This window comes from Pristiophorus japonicus, chromosome 30 (assembly GCF_044704955.1).
Source record: "Pristiophorus japonicus isolate sPriJap1 chromosome 30, sPriJap1.hap1, whole genome shotgun sequence".
Taxonomy (NCBI): domain Eukaryota; kingdom Metazoa; phylum Chordata; class Chondrichthyes; family Pristiophoridae; genus Pristiophorus; species Pristiophorus japonicus.
The window spans coordinates 5,886,843-5,903,804 of record NC_092006.1 but is presented as its reverse complement, the minus strand read 5'-3'; positions in this window follow the sequence as shown (position 1 = coordinate 5,903,804).

Here is a 16,962-nt window from a genome sequence, read left to right as displayed (position 1 = left end):
CCACCATACACGAATCATGCTCACTGCAGCACTCCATTGGACTATGTAAATGGGAATTAAAGCTAACAAATGACACTGATATAACAGAAATAGGACAGAATGAGATCTGTGTGACAGGAAATAAACCTGTCTATCTGGATGGAATTTTGTATAAACCCCCCATTAATAAATGCGTGAGAAAAGTCCACACCCTGTATGACCCAGAAGTAAAAAGAACTTATACCTTTGGGCAATGGCAAAATGTAGAAAAATATCTGTCTATGCACAAGATTGAACCCTTACCCCCTGTAATTAATTTGACCAGACTGCACAATTTGATACGTAATAACAAGAAAATTGAGGAAGCTCTGTCAAAGCAAGGCAGAGACATCCACCAATTTAGAGTCGAAATGAGTTACAAGAAGGGGCAGCTAGTGAGAATCGCAGATGAAGTTACCTCTTTGACAGTACACCACTGGTGGGATGTGTTTACCGGATGGACCCCAAAAGCTACAGCAGTACTGAAGCTTGCTATACACCCCATAGTAATCGTAGGTGTGGTTATGCTTGTATTATTAATAATCCTTTGCGGAATGTGGATAAAATTAAAAAATGTAATTAGTCAAGTAATAAATCCCCTTTTGCTCAAGAAGAGAATATAGGAAATTGTGTTGATTTAAAAAATAAAAAGATCAACAAGGAGGGAATTGTGGAAGAAAGAATCTATGAATCTATGGCTTATGGAAAAGGGAAGGGTTAAATTCTGTTTTTGCTATGCTTAAAGAAATAATAGGACTAGAAAAATAGCCACGCTTTTTTAGCCTTGAAACTTAGAGATGCAATTAAATGACCATCTGGTATTAAAAGGGAGTCTCCTTTTATTCTGCTTATCAGACTGTGAACAGAAAGAAACTATGTAGGGACAGATAGAAACATAGAAAGATAGAAACATAGAAACATAGAAAATAGGTGCAGGAGCAGGCCATTCAGCCCTTCTAGCCTGCACCGCCATTCAATGAGTTCATGGCTGAACATGAAACTTCAGTACCCCCTTCCTGCTTTCACGCCATAACCCTTGATCCCCCGAGTAGTAAGGACTTCATCTAACTCCCTTTTGAATATATTTAGTGAATTGGCCTCAACTACTTCCTGTGGTAGAGAATTCCACAGGTTCACCACTCTCTGGGTGAAGAAGTTTCTCCTTATCTCGGTCCTAAATGGCTTTCCCCTTATCCTTAGACTGTGACCCCTGGTTCTGGACTTCCCCAACATTGGGAACATTCTTCCTGCATCCAACCTGTCCAAACCCGTCAGAATTTTAAACGTTTCTATGAGGTCCCCTCTCACTCTTCTGAACTCCAGTGAATACAAGCCCAGTTGATCCAGTCTTTCTTGATAGGTCAGTCCCACCATCCCGGGAATCAGTCTGGTGAATCTTCGCTGCACTCCCTCAATAGCAAGAATGTCCTTCCTCAAGTTAGGAGACCAAAACTGTACACAATACTCCAGGTGTGGCCTCACCAAGGCCCTGTACAACTGTAGCAACACCTCCCTGCCCCTGTACTCAAATCCCCTCGCTATGAAGGCCAACATGCCATTTGCTTTCTTAACCGCCTGCTGTACCTGCATGCCAACCTTCAATGACTGATGTACCATGACACCCAGGTCTCGTTGCACCTTCCCTTTTCCTAATCTGTCACCATTCAGATAATAGTCTGTCTCTCTGTTTTTACCACCAAAGTGGATAACCTCACATTTATCCACATTATACTTCATCTGCCACGCATTTGCCCACTCACCTAACCTATCCAAGTCACTCTGTAGCCTCATAGCATCCTCCTCGCAGCTCACACTGCCACCCAACTTAGTGTCATCCGCAAATTTGGAGATACTACATTTAATCCCCTCGTCTAAATCATTAATGTACAATGTAAACAGCTGGGGCCCCAGCACAGAACCCTGCGGTACCCCACTAGTCACTGCCTGCCATTCTCAAAAGTACCCATTTACTCCTACTCTTTGCTTCCTGTCTGACAACCAGTTCTCAATCCACGTCAGCACACTACCCCCAATCCCATGTGCTTTAACTTTGCACATTAATCTCCTGTGTGGGACCTTGTCGAAAGCTTTCTGAAAGTCCAAATATACCACACCAACTGGTACTCCTTTGTCCACTTTATTGGAAACATCCACAAAAAATTCCAGAAGATTTGTCAAGCATGATCTCCCTTTCACAAATCCATGCTGACTTGGACCTATCATGTCACCATTTTCCAAATGCGCTGCTATGACATCCTTAATAATTGATTCCATCATTTTACCCACTACTGAGGTCAGGCTGACCGGTCTATAATTCCCTGCTTTCTCTCTCCCTCCTTTTTTAAAAAGTGGGGTTACATTGGCTACCCTCCACTCGATAGGAACTGATCCAGAGTCAATGGAATGTTGGAAAATGACTGTCAATGCATCCGCTATTTCCAAGGCCACCTCCTTAAGTACTCTGGGATGCAGTCCATCAGGCCCTGGGGATTTATCGGCCTTCAATCCCATCAATTTCCCCAACACAATTTCCCGACTAATAAAGATTTCCCTCAGTTCCTCCTCCTTACTAGACCCTCTGACCACTTTTATATCCGGAAGGTTGTTTGTGTCCTCCTTAGTGAATACTGAACCAAAGTACTTGTTCAATTGGTCTGCCATTTCTTTGTTCCCCGTTATGACTTCCCCTGATTCTGACTGCAGGGGACCTACGTTTGTCTTTACTAACCTTTTTCACTTTACATACCTATAGAAACTTTTGCAATCTGCCTTAATGTTCCCTGCAAGCTTCTTCTCGTACTCCATTTTCCCTGCCCTAATCAAACCCTTTGTCCTTCTCTGCTGAGTTCTAAATTTCTCCCAGTCCCCAGGTTCGCTGCTATTTCTGGCCAATGTGTATGCCATTTCCTTGGCTTTAATACTATCCCTGATTTCCCTAGATAGCCACGGTTGAGCCACCTTCCCTTTTTTATTTTTACGCCAGACAGGAATGTACAATTGTTGTAATTCATCCGTGCGGTCTCTAAATGTCTGCCATTGCCCATCCACAGTCAACCCCTTAAGTATCATTAGCCAATCTATCTTAGCCAATTCATGCCTCATACCTTCAAAGTTACCCTTCTTTAAGTTCTGGACCATGGTCTCTGAATTAACTGTTTCATTCTCCATCCTAATGCAGAATTCCACCATATTATGGTCACTCTTCCCCAAGGGGCCTCGCACAATGAGATTGCTAATTAATCCTCTCTCATTACACAACACCCAGTCTAAGATGGCCTCCCCCCTAGTTGGTTCCTCGACATATTGGTCTAGAAAACCATCCCTTATGCACTCCAGAAAATCCTCCTCCACCGTATTGCTTCCAGTTTGGCTAGCCCAATCTCTGTGCATATTAAAGTCACCCATTATAACTGCTGCACCTTTATTGCATGCACTCCTAATTTCCTGTTTGATGCCCTCCCCAACATCACTACTACTATTTGGAAGTCTGTACACAACTCCCACTAACGATTTTTGCCCTTTAGTGTTCTGCAGCTCTACCCATATAGATTCCACATCATCCAAGCTAATGTCTTTCCTAACTGTTGCATTAATCTCCTCTTTAACCAGCAATGCTACCCCACCTCCTTTTCCTTTTATTCTATCCTTCCTGAATGTTGAATACCCCTGGATGTTGAGTTCCCAGCCCTGATCATCCTGGAGCCACGTCTCTGTAATCCCAATCACATCATATTTGTTAACATCTATTTGCACAGTTAATTCATCCACCTTATTGCGGATACTCCTTGCATTAAGACACAAAGCCTTCAGGCTTGCTTTTTTAACACCCTTTTTCCTTCTAGAATTTTGCTGTACAGTGGCCCTTTTTGTTCTTTGCCTTGGGTTTCTCTGCCCTCCACTTTTCCTCATCTCCTTTCTGTCTTTTGCTTTTGCCTCATTTTTGTCTCCCTCTGTCTCCCTGCATAGGTTCCCATCCCCCTGCAATATTAGTTTTACTCCTCCCCAACAGCACAAGCAAACACTCCCCCTAGGACATTGGTTCCGGTCCTGCCCAGGTGCAGACCGTCTGGTTTGTACTGGTCCCACCTCCCCCAGAACCGGTTCCAATGCCCCAAGAATTTGAATCCCTCCCTGCTGCACCACTGCTCAAGCCATGTATTCATCTGCGCTATCCTACGATTCCTACTCTGACTAGCACGTGGCACTGGTAGCAATCCCGAGATTACTACTTTTGAGGTCCTACTTTTTAATTTAGCTCCGAGCTCCTTAAATTCTTTTCGTAGGACCTCATCCCTTTTTTTACCAATGTCGTTGGTACCAATGTGCACCACGACAACTGGCTGTTCTCCCTCCCATTTCAGAATGTCCTGCACCCGCTCCGAGACATCCTTGACCCTTGCACCAGGGAGGCAACATACCATCCTGGAGTCTCGGTTGATAGAGTGTGTACCTCCCGAGACGACCTTTGTACTCGCGGGACTAATGAATAAGATTCCTTTTATATTTCTGTATTCAATTTCTGTATAAAGATAGGGACAATTTGCCTGTATGGCAGAGTTTTTGCCTTGGTACGGTCCAAGCAGGCTCTCTGAGATATATCTCGCTTTTTAAAATAAATTCTCTCGAAGTGCACTTCTGAAAGTCTCCGCCTGAGTTAATTTAAGCTAAATATTTCCTCGACACGGAGCGTATAGATATAGTCCGCATAGATAACAAAAGGCATCAAGGGGTATGGGGAAAAAGCGGAAATATGAGATAGTTGTGATAGGGGATCGGCCGTGATCATATTGAATGGCGGTGCAGGCTCGAGGGGCCGAATAGCCTACTCCTGCACCTATTATCTATGTCGATGTCTATGTCGCTCCCGTCATTAAAGGGGAAGGCCCAGCAGCGCTCTCCCTGGGCCACCGGGGAGCGGGGGAGGGAGCCATGCAAATCATCCCCCCCCAGCCCCGGGCAACTCAAGCACGGCGCCGGGAGATGGCAAATGGAGGCACGGACCGCCCACGTTCAAGGGGGCTATGGCTCGCGGCATGCCACCTCCCCTTTAACGGGCGCCCCGCTAGCACACGGACGCCATGTTTAGCCCCCGTGAAGCTATCCCTGTCACCGCCCGGCACGCCTTCAGTCCCGGCGTTCCCGGAATTTTTTTTTGCTCCGGGGCAGAAACCGCCCGATGCATACCGTGATGACGTCGCTGTCAAATAGAGACATCATTATTATTCACAGGGAGAAAGATTGCAAAGTGTTGCAGTGCGGAGGGACCTGGGGGCACTTGTGCATGAAACACAAACTGTTAGTATGCAGGTACAGCAAGTGATCAGGAAGGCCAATGGAATCTTGGCCTTTATTGCAAAGGGGGCAGAGTATAAAAGCAGAGAAGTCCTGCTACAGCTGTACAGGGTATTGGTGAGGCCACAGCTGGAGTACTGCGTGCAGTTTTGGTCTCCGTATTTAAGGAGGGATATACTTGCATTGGAGGCTGTTCAGAGAAGGCTCACTCGGTTGATTCCGGAGATGAGGGAGTTGTCTTATGAGGAAAGGGTTGAGCAAGTTGGGCCTGTACATATCGGAGTTCAGAAGAATGAGAGGTGAGCTTATCGAAATGTACAAGATTCTGAAGGGGCTGGACAGGGTGGATATGGAGACCAAAACTGCACGCAGTACTCCAGGTGTGGCCTCACCAATACCCTGTATAACTGTAGCAAGACTTCCCTGCTTTTATACTCCATCCGCCTTTGCAATAAAGGCCAAGATACCATTGGCCTTCCTGCTCACTTGCTGTACCTGCATACTATCCTTTTGTGTTTCAATGCACAAGTACCCCCAGGTCCCGCTGTACTGCGGCACTTTGCAATCTTTCTCCCTGTGAATAATAATGATGTCTCTATTTGACAACGACGTCATCACGGTATGCATCGGGCGGTTTCTGCCCCGGAGCAAAAGAAAATTCCTCGTGGGGGAATCTAGAACGAGGGGACACATGGTCCCAGAATAAGGGGCCGCCCGTTTAAGACGGAGATGAATCTGGTGAACCTGTGGAATTCTCTGGCCCAGAGAGCTGTGGGGTCTGGGGTCATCGAATATATTCAAGGTGGAGACCGGCAGATTTTTGAACGATGAGAGAGTGAAGGGTTATGGGGAGCGGGCGGGGAAGTGGAGCTGAGTCCATGATCGGATCAGCCACGATCTCATTGAATGGCGGAGCAGGCTCAAGGGGCCGAATGGCCGACTCCTGTTTCTTGCGGTTTTTTTGCGCCTGTGCTTCGAGGATCTGACTCGGGTTCACTCCCTCTGGAAGGTAGTCCGAACATAGAAGCAGCTCCCTCGGCCGAGACGTCCCTTCGGTTTAAATTTCGCTCATTCAGTGTGCGGCATCTGCTTGAAACGCACCCCTGTGAGGTTCACATTGTGGACAACAAGGGCAGTTTGTGCGCTGTAAATTAATGTAGTACTGTGCTCAATAACAGGGCTGTGAATTGGGCCTTTATTCACCGAGACAATGGCTCTGTCTATGTCGCTTGGAGTCAGGCCTGTTTGACTCAGAAAGCCACAGAGTGCAGCTGTAGCGATGTTCACCCCCACACCAAGACCCCATCTCTCCGCCCCACACACCCCCCCCCTCCCCACTCTGATGGCACGCTGCACTGTTGTTGAGGCCAATTCACTAAATATATTCAAAAAGGAGTTAGATGAGGTCCTTACTGCTAGGGGGATCAAGGGGTATGGCGAGAAAGCAGGAATGGGGTACTGAAGTTGAATGTTCAGCCATGAACTCATTGAATGGCGGTGCAGGCTAGAAGGGCCGAATGGCCTACTCCTGCACCTATTTTCTATGTTTCTATGTTTCTAAGCTCCACCAGAGCTGTGTGATCTCAGTCTCCTGGAGTTCGTATCGGGGCAGCTCGACCGTAACCCAGACGTAGATGCTGGGCGGTGGGGGGGGGGGGTGAGGGGGCGAGAAAGACAGAGAATTCTCGTGACCATCCAGGAACAACCTCGTAATCCTTGTTACAAGCCAGTCCATCATCGCCCCGCTTTTAAAAATTCTCGTGCTCGTGTTCAACTCCCTCCTGGCCACCTCTCCCTCCCTATCTCCGTCACCGACAAACCCCGCCCCCCCCCCCCACCGAGGTCTCTGCCCTCCTCCAATTCTGCCCGCTTGCCCATCCCCCGATTTCCATCGCTCCACCATCGGTGGCCGTACCTTCAGCTGCCCGGGCCCCCAAGCTCTGGAACTCCCTCCCCAAACCTCCCCGCCTCTCTCTCCTCCTCCTGATTTCAGAAAGTTGCCTTAATCTTGTTAGAGGGATAGTACTGAGGGAGCGGCGCACTGTCGGAGGGTCGGTACTGAGGGAGAGCCGCACTGTTACAGGGGCGGGACTGAGGGAGCGCCGCACTATCGGAGGGGCAGTACTGAGGGAGTGCCGCACTGTCGGAGGGGCAGTACTGAGGGAGCGCCGCACTGTCGGAGGGGCAGTACTGAGGGAGTGCCGCACTGTCTGAGGGGCAGTACTGTGGGAGCACCGCACTGTCGGAGTTGTCGTCTTTCGGATGAGACATTAAACCGAGGCCCCATCTGCCCTCTTGGGTGGATGTAAAAGATCCCGGGGCCACTATTGGAAGAAGAGCAGGGGGAGTTCTCCCCGGTGTCCTGGGGCCAATATTTATCCCTCAACCAACATCACTAAAACAGATGATCCGGGTCATTATCACATTGCTGTGTGTGGGAGCTTGCTGTGCACAAATTGTCTGCCGTGTTTCCCACATTACAAACGTGACCGCACTCCGAATGTATTTCATTGACAGTAAAGCACTTTGGGACTCCCAATGGTCATGAAAGACGCTATATAAATGCAATATTTTAATTATACAGCGCCTTTAATGGAGAAGGTGCTTCACAGGAGCGTAAATGACACAAAATTTGACACCAAGCCACATAAGGGGATATTATGACAGGTTGTCAAAGAGGTATGTTTAACACAAGAACATAAGAAATAGGAGCAGGAGTCGGCCATTCGGCCCCTCGAGCCTGCTCCGCCATTCAATAAGATCACGGCTGATCTTCGACCTCAACTCCACTTTCCTGCCCGATCCCTCGATTCCCTTAATATTCAAAAATCTATCGATCTCAGCCTTGAATATACTCAACGACTGAGCCTCCACAGCCCTCTGGGGTAGAGAATTGCAAAGATTCACCTCCCTCTGAGTGAAGAAATTCCTCCTCATCTCAGTCCTAAATGGCCTTCCCCTTACCCTGAGACTGTGTGACGCCTGGTTCTAGACTCCCCAGCCCGGGGGAAACACCCTCCCTGCATCTACCCTGTCAAGCCACCTCAGAATCTGGTATGTTTCAATGAGATCACCTCTCATTCTTCTAAACTCCAGAGAATATCAGCCCAGTCTACTCAATCTCTCCTCATGGGACAATCCCTCCATCCCAGGAATCAGTCTGGTGAACCTTCGCTGCACTCCCTCAATGGCAAGTATATCCTTCCTTATGTAAGGAGACCCAAACTGTGCACAGTACTCCAGGTGTGGTCTCACCAGGGCCCGATATAACCGCAGTAAGATGTCTTTACTCTTATACTCAAATCCTCTTGCAATAAAGGCCGACAGACCATTTGCTTCTTAATTGCTTAATTTCTTAATTGCTTGTCCATGTGGTTGGCTGTGGTTAACTGCCCCTCTGCAGTTGAACCAAACAGTTACGATAAAGTCAAGGCTGTACCTTCACCAAAAGGACTGCAGCGGTTCAAGAAGGCGGCTCACCAAATGAACTGGTCAGGTGGGCAGGACAGCGGCAAATAGAATTCAATCTGGAGAAGTGTGAGGTAATGCATTTGGGGAGGTCTAACAAGGCAAGGGAATACACATTAAATGGTACGACACTGAGTGTAGAGGAACAAAGGGAGCTTGGAGTGCAGGTCCACAGATCCCTGAAGGTAGCAGGCCAGGTGGATAAGAACATAAGAAATAGGAGCAGGAGTAGGCCATACGGCCCCTCGAGCCTGCTCCGCCATTTAATAAGATCACGGCTGATCTGATCATGGACTCAGCTCCACTTCCCTGCCCGCACTTTTATCCCCTTATCATTTAAGAAACTGTCTATCTCTGTCTTAAATTTATTCAATGTCCCGGCTTCCACAGCTCTCTGAGGCAGCGAATTCCACAGATTTACAACCCTCTGAGAGAAGAAATTCCTCCTCATCTCAGTTTTAAATGGGTGGCCCCTTATTCTAAGATCATGCCCTCTAGTTCTAGTCACCCCCATCAGTGGAAACATCCTCTCTGCATCCACCTTGTCAAACCCCCTCATAATCTTATACGTTTCGATAAGATCACCTCTCATTCTTCTGAATTCCAATGAGTAGAGGCCCAACCTACTCAACCTTTCCTCATAAGTCAACCCCCTCATCCCCGGAATCAACCTTGTGAACCTTCTCTGAACTGCCTCCAAAGCAAGTATATCCTTTCATAAATATGGAAACCAAAACTGCACGCAGTATTTCAGGTGTGGCCTCACTAATACCTTATATAGCTGTAGCAAGACTTCCCTGCTTTTATACTTCATCCCCATTGCAATAAAGGCCAAGATTCCATTGGCCTTCCTGATCACTTGCTGTACCTGCATACTAACTTTTTGTGTTTCATGCACAAGTAACCCTAGGTCTCGCTGCACCGGGATAAGGTGGTTAAGAAGGCATACGGAATACTTGCCTTTATTAGTCGAGGCATGGAATACAAGAGCAGGGAGGTTATGCTTGAACTGTATAAAGCACTGGTTAGGGCACAGCTGGAGTACTGCATGCAGTTCTGGTCACCACATTACAGGAACGATGTGATTGCACTGGAGAGGGTGCAGAGGAGATTTACCAGGATGTTGCCTGGACTGGAGAATTTTAGCGATGAGAAAAGATTGGATAGGCTGGGGTTGTTTTCTTTGAAACAGAGGAGGCTAAGAGGAGACCTGATTGAGGTGTATAAAATGATGAGGAGCCTGGATAGAGTGGATAGGTCGGACCTGTTTCCCTTGGCAGAGGGGTCAACAACCAGGTAGATTGAAAGTAATTGGGGGGAGGTTTAGACAGGATTTGAGGGGAAATTTCTTAACCCAGAGGGTGGTGGGGGTCTGGGGTGGAACTCGCTGCCTGAAAGGGTGGTAGAGGCAGAAACCCTCACCACATTTGGATGTGCACCTGAAGTTCCGTAACCTACAGGGCTACGGACCGAGAGCGGGAAAGTGGGATTAGGCTGGGTGGCTCTTTGTCGGCCGGCGTGGACACGATGGGCCAAAATGGCCTCCTTCCGTGCTGTAAATTTCTGTGCTTGTATGATATCGAGTTGCAATTTCAACACTCACTCCCTCCACCACCAGCACACCGTGGCTGCAGTGTGCACCGTCTACAAGATGCACCGCGGCAACTCGCCAAGACTTCTTCGGCAGCACCTCCCAAACCCACGACCTCTACCCGCTAGAAGGACAAGGGCAGCAGGCGCATGGGAACACCACCACCTCCACATTCCCCTCCCAGTCACACACCATCCCGACTTGGTTACTGCACAAGATAAAAGTTCACGGGGTTGGGGGTAATATATTAGCATAGATAGAGGATTGGCGAACTAACAGAAAACAGAGAGTCGGGATAAATGGGTCATTCTCGGGTCGGCAATCAGTAACTAGTGGGCTCACTTAGCCTGTCTATGTCCTTTTGCAGATTTTGTGTGTCCTCCTCACACATTGCTTTTCCTCCCATCTTTGTATCATCAGCAAACTTGGCTACGTTACACTCGGTCCCTTCTTCCAAGTCGTTAATATAGATTGTAAATAGTTGGGGTCCCAGCACTGATCCCTGCGGCACTCCACTAGTTACTGATTGCCAACCTGAGAACGAACCATTTATCCCGACTCTCTGTTCTCTGTTAGTTAGCCAATCCTCTATCCATGCTAATATATTACCCCACCCCCGCACTCCATGAACTTTTATCTTGTGCAGTAACCTTTCATGTGGCATCTTGTCAAATGCCTTCTGGAAGTCCAAATACACCACATCTTCTACCTCAACACTTTCCCACCCGATCCCCATATCCCTCGATTCCCTTAATAAGCAGGGTAGATAAGGGGGAACCAGTGGATGTGGTGTATTTGGATTTCCAGAAGGCATTCGACAAGGTGCCACATAAAAGGTTACTGCACAAGATAAAAGCTCACAGGGTTGGGGGTAATATATTAGCATGGATAGAGGATTGGCTAACTAACAGAAAACAGAGAGTCGGGATAAATGGGTCATTTTCCGGTTGGCAAACAGTAACCAGTGGGGTGCCACAGGGATCAGTGCTGGGGCCTCAACTATTTACAATCTATATAAATGACTTGGGTGAAGGGACTGAGTGTAATGTAGCCAAGTTTGCTGATGATACAAAGATGGGTGGGAAAGCAAATTGTGAGGAGGACACAAAAAAATCTGCAAAGGGATATAGACAGGCTAAGTGAATGGGTAAACATTTGGCAGATGGAGTATAATGTGGGAAAATGGCAGAAATAATAGAAAAGCAAATTATAATTTAAATGGAGAAAGATTGCAAAGTGCTGCAGTACAGCGGGACCTGGGGGTCCTTGTGCATGAAACACAAAAAGTTAGTATGCAGGTACAGCAAGTGATCAGGAAGGCCAATGGAATCTTGGCCTTTATTGCAAAGGGGGATGGAGTATAAAAGCAGGGAAGTCCTGCTACAACTGTACAGGGTATTGGTGAGGCCACACCTGGAGTACTGCATGCAGTTTTGGTCTCCGTATTTAAGGAAGGATACACTTGCTTTGGAGGCAGCTCAAAGAAGGTTCACTCGGTTGATTCCAGAGATGAGGGGGTTGTCTTATGTGGATTGTTTGAGGAGGTTGGGCCTCTACTCATTGCAGTTCAGAAGAATGAGAGGTAATCTTATCAAAACGTATAAGATAATGAGGGGGCTCGACAAGGTGGATGCAGAGAGGATGTTTCCACTGATGGGGGAGACTAGAACTAGGGGGCATGGTCTTAGAATAAGGGGCCGCCCATTTAAAACTGAGATGAGGAGGAATTTCTTCTCTCCGAGGGTTGTAAATCTGTGGAATTCGCTGCCCCAGAGAGCTGTGGGAGCACCGCGCTGTCGGAGGGGCAGTACTGAGGAAGCGCCGCACTGTCGGAGGGGTAGTACTGAGGGAGCGCCGCACTGTCGGAGGGGCAATACTGAGGGAGCACCGCGCTGTTGGAGGGGCGGTACTGAGGGAGCCCCGCGCTGTCGGAGGAGCAGTACTGAGGGAGCATCGCGCTGTCGGAGGGGCGGTACTGAGGGAGCACCGCGCTGTCGGAGGGGCAGTACTGAGGGAGCACCGCACTGTCGGAGGAGCAGTACTAAGGGAGCCCCGCGCTGTCGGAGGGGCGGTACTGAGGGAGCACCGCGCTGTCGGAGGGGCAGTACTGAGGGAGCGCCGCACTGTAAGAGGGGCAGTACTGAGGGAGTGCCGCACTGTCGGAGGGGCAGTACTGAGGGAGCATCGCACTGTCGGAGGGGCAGTACTGAGGGAGTGCCACACTGCCAGAGGGGCAGTACTGAGGGAGCAACGCGCTGTCGGAGGGGCGGTACTGAGGGAGCACCGCACTGTCGGAGGGGCAGTACTGACGGAGCACCGCACTGTCAGAGGGGCAGTACTGAGGGAGCGCCGCACTGTCGGAGGGGCAGTACTGAGGGAGCGTCGCACTGTCGGAGGGGCAGTACTGAGGGAGCATCGCAGTGTCGGAGGGGCAGTAGAGGCAGCGCCGCACTGTCAGAGGGGCAGTAATAAGGAAGCATCGCACTGTCGGAGGGGCGGTACTGAGGGAGCACCGCGCTGTTGGAGGGGCAGTACTGAGGGAGCACCGCACTGTCGGAGGGGCAGTACTGAGGGAGCCTCGCGCTGTCGGAGGGGCGGTACTGAGGGAGCACCGCGCTGTCGGAGGGGCAGTACCGAGGGAGCGCCGCACTGTCGGAGGGGCAGTACTGAGGGAGCGTCGCACTGTCGGAGGGGCAGTACTGAGGGAGCGTCGCACTGTCGGAGGGGCAGTAGAGGGAGCGCCGCACTGTCAGAGGGGCAGTACTGAGGGAGCACCGCACTGTCGGAGGGGCAGTACTGAGGGAGCGTCGCACTGTCGGAGGGGCAGTACTGAGGGAGTGCCGCACTGTCATAGGGGCAGTACTGAGGGAACGCCGCACTGTCGGAGGGGCAGTACTGAGGGAGCGCCGCACTGTCGGAGGGTCGGTACTGAGGGAGCGCCGTACTGTCGGAGGGTCGGTACTGAGGGAGCGCCACACTGTCGGAGGGTCGGTACTGAGGGAGCGCCACACTGTCGGAGGGGCGGTACTGAGGGAGCGCCGCACTGTCGGAGGGGTAGGACTGAGGGAGCGCAGCACTATCAGAGGTGCTGTCTTTTAGATGAGACATTAAACCGAGGCCACGTCTGCCCTCTCAAGCGGACGTAAAAGATTCCACAGAACTATTTCGAAGAAGAGCAGGGGGAGTTCTCCCCGGTGTCCTGGGGCCAATATTTATCCCTCGGCCAACATCAGTAAAACAGATGTTCTGAGTCATTATCACATTGCTGTGTGTGGGAGCTTGCTGTGCGTAAATTGGCTGCTGTGTTTCCCACAATACAACAGTGACCACACTCCGAAAAGTACTTCATTGGCTGTAAAGCGCTTTGGGATGTCCGGTGGTCGTGAAAGGCACTATATAAATGCAAGTCTTACTTGCTTTAAAATTAAAGTTACATCTCCTTGTTCTGGACTCCCCCAACAGAGGAAATAATTTTTCTCTTTCGACCCTATCAACCCTTCAAGCAAATTAAACGCTTCAATTGGTTGACCTCTTAATCTTCTATAATCGAGGAAATCAAGCCACATCTGTGCAAACTGCCCACACAATTTAACCCTTTGAGCCCCTGTATAAGTATGTGTTTAATTCCCATACGAGGTGAAGGTGGTAGTATTGTACACTGGAATCATAAGAACATAAGAAATAGGAGCAGGAGTAGGCCATTCGGCCCCTCGAGCCTGCTCCGCCATTCAATACGATCGTGGCTGATCCGATCATGGACTCAGCTCCACTTCCCTGCCCGCCCCCTTATCCCCGTATCGGTTAAGAAACCGTCTATCTCTGTGTTAAATTTATTCAATGTCCCAGCTTCCACAGCTCTCTGAGGCAGCAAATTCCACAGATTTACAACCCTCTGAGAGAAGAAATTCCTCCTCATCTCAGTTTTAAATGGGTGGCCCCTTATTCTAAGATCATGCCCCCGCGTTCTAGTCTCCCCCATCAGTGGAAACATCCTCTCTGCATCCACCTTGTCAAGCCCCCTCATAATCTTACACGTTTCCATAAGATCACCTCTCATTCTTCTGAATTCCAATGAGTAGAGGCCCAACCTACTCAACCTTTCCTCATAAGTCAACTCCCTCATCTCCGGAATCAACCGAGTGAACCTTCTCTGAACTGCCTCCAAAGCAAGTATATCCTTTCGTAAATATGGAAACCAAAACTGCACGCAGTATTCCAGGTGTGGCCTCACCAATACCCTGTATAACTGTAGCAAGACCTCCCTGCTTTTATACTCCATCCCCTTTGCAATAAAGGCCAAGATACCATTGGCCTTCCTGATCACTTGCTGTACCTGCATACTAACCTTTTGTGTTTCATGCACAAGTACCCCCGGGTCCTGCTGTCGAGCCCCCTCATAATCTTATACGTTTCGATAAGATCACCTCTGAATTCTTCTGAATCCCAATGAGTAGAGGCCCAACCTGCTCAACCTTTCCTCATAAGTCAAGCCCCCTCATCTCCGGAATCGACTGAGTGAACCTTCTCTGAACTGCCTCCAAAGCTCCACCCTGGGTTGCAAGTATATTTCCCCAATGGTATCTTGGCCTGGAACTGTGTGTGTTGAGTACAACTTGACCAAAAGATGTTGTGCAGCGTTTCCATTGTGACCAGTCAGGAAAGACTTTTGGTCTTCTGTCGCGGCACACAAGGAGCTTGGGACGTCCCGCCCTGTTTCCCAGCCAATGAACGCACTTTTTATCTTGAAGTGTGGCCACCAGTGCAATGTAGCGACATGCGGCTGCCACTTTGGCGCACAGGAAGATCCCACAAGCTCCAACGGGAAGGTTGTAAAGCGCGTTCTCTTCCACGGTGTCCACCAGTACGCTCGCGGCCTTCTGCGAGAGGTGGGCGCCCGAGGGACTGGAGTGCATCATCACCCCCCGCACCCGCCCGGCAACCAAATGTTAATTTGAACCACAATATTTAAAGTTTAATTTGTTTAAGTTAGTCAGGGGGGCCACTTGTATAATTTGTGTTTTTGGTGCTCTCAGGAAAAAAAACCCAAAAAACCAAGGGGACACTTTGGAGTGTGACCCTTTAAGCAGGGGTCACTGGTTTATAGATACAACGAAAATAGCTGTAAATTCCGCTGGGGGTGTGCAGCGAAGGTTCACCAGACTGATTCCCGGGATGTACAGGGCCTTGGTGAGGCCACACCTGGAATATTGTGTTCAGTTTTGGTCTCCTAATCATAGAAACATAGAAACATAGAAAATAGGTGCAGGAGTAGGCCATTCGGCCCTTCTAGCCTGCACCGCCATTCAATGAGTTCATGGCTGAACATGCAACTTCAGTACCCCATTCCTGCTTTCTCACCATACCCCTTGATTCCCCTAGTAGTAAGGACTTCATCCAACTCCTTTTTGAATATATTTAGTGAATTGGCCTCAACAACTTTCTGTGGTAGAGAATTCCACAGGTTCACCACTCTCTGGGTGAAGAAATTCCTCCTCATCTCGGTCCTAAATGGCTTCCCCCTTATCCTTAGACTGTGTCCCCTGGTTCTGGACTTCCCCAACATTGGGAACATTCTTCCTGCATCTAACCTGTCTAACCCCGTCAGAATTTTAAACGTTTCTATGAGGTCCCCTCTCATTCTTCTGAACTCCAGTGAATACAAGCCCAGTTGATCCAGTCTTTCTTGATAGGTCAGTCCCGCCATCCCGGGAATCAGTCTGGTGAACCTTCGCTGCACTCCCTCAATAGCAAGAATGTCCTTCCTCAGGTTAGGAGACCAAAACTGTACACAATACTCCAGGTGTGGCCTCACCAAGGCCCTGTACAATTGTAGCAACACCTCCCTGCCCCTGTACTCAAATCCCCTCGCTATGAAGGCCAACATGCCATTTGCTTTCTTAACCGCCTGCTGTACCTGCATGCCAACCTTCAATGACTGATGTACCATGACACCCAGGTCTCTTTGCACCTCCCCTTTTCCTAATCTGTCACCATTCAGATAATAGTCTGTCTCTCTGTTTTTACCACCAAAGTGGATAACCTCACATTTATCCACATTATACTTCATCTGCCATGCATGTGCCCACTCACCTAACCTATCCAAGTCGCTCTGCAGCCTCATAGCATCCTCCTCAAAGCTCACACTGCCACCCAACTTAGTGTCATCCGCAAATTTGGAGATACTACATTTAATCCCCTCGTCTAAATCATTAATGTACAGTGTAAACAGCTGGGGCCCCAGCACAGAACCTTGCGGTACCCCACTAGTCACTGCCTGCCATTCTGAAAAGTCCCCATTTACTCCTACTCTTTGCTTCCTGTCTGACAACCAGTTCTCAATTCATGTCAGCACACTACCCCCAATCCCATGTGCTTTAACTTTGCACATTAATCTCTTGTGTGGGACCTTGTCGAAAGCCTTCTGAAAGTCCAAATATACCATATCAACTGGTTCTCCCTTGTCCACTCTACTGGAAACATCCTCAAAAAATTCCAGAAGATTTGTCAAGCATGATTTCCCTTTCACAAATCCATGCTGACTTGGACCTATCATATTACCTCTTTCCAAATGCGCTGCTATGACATTCTTAATA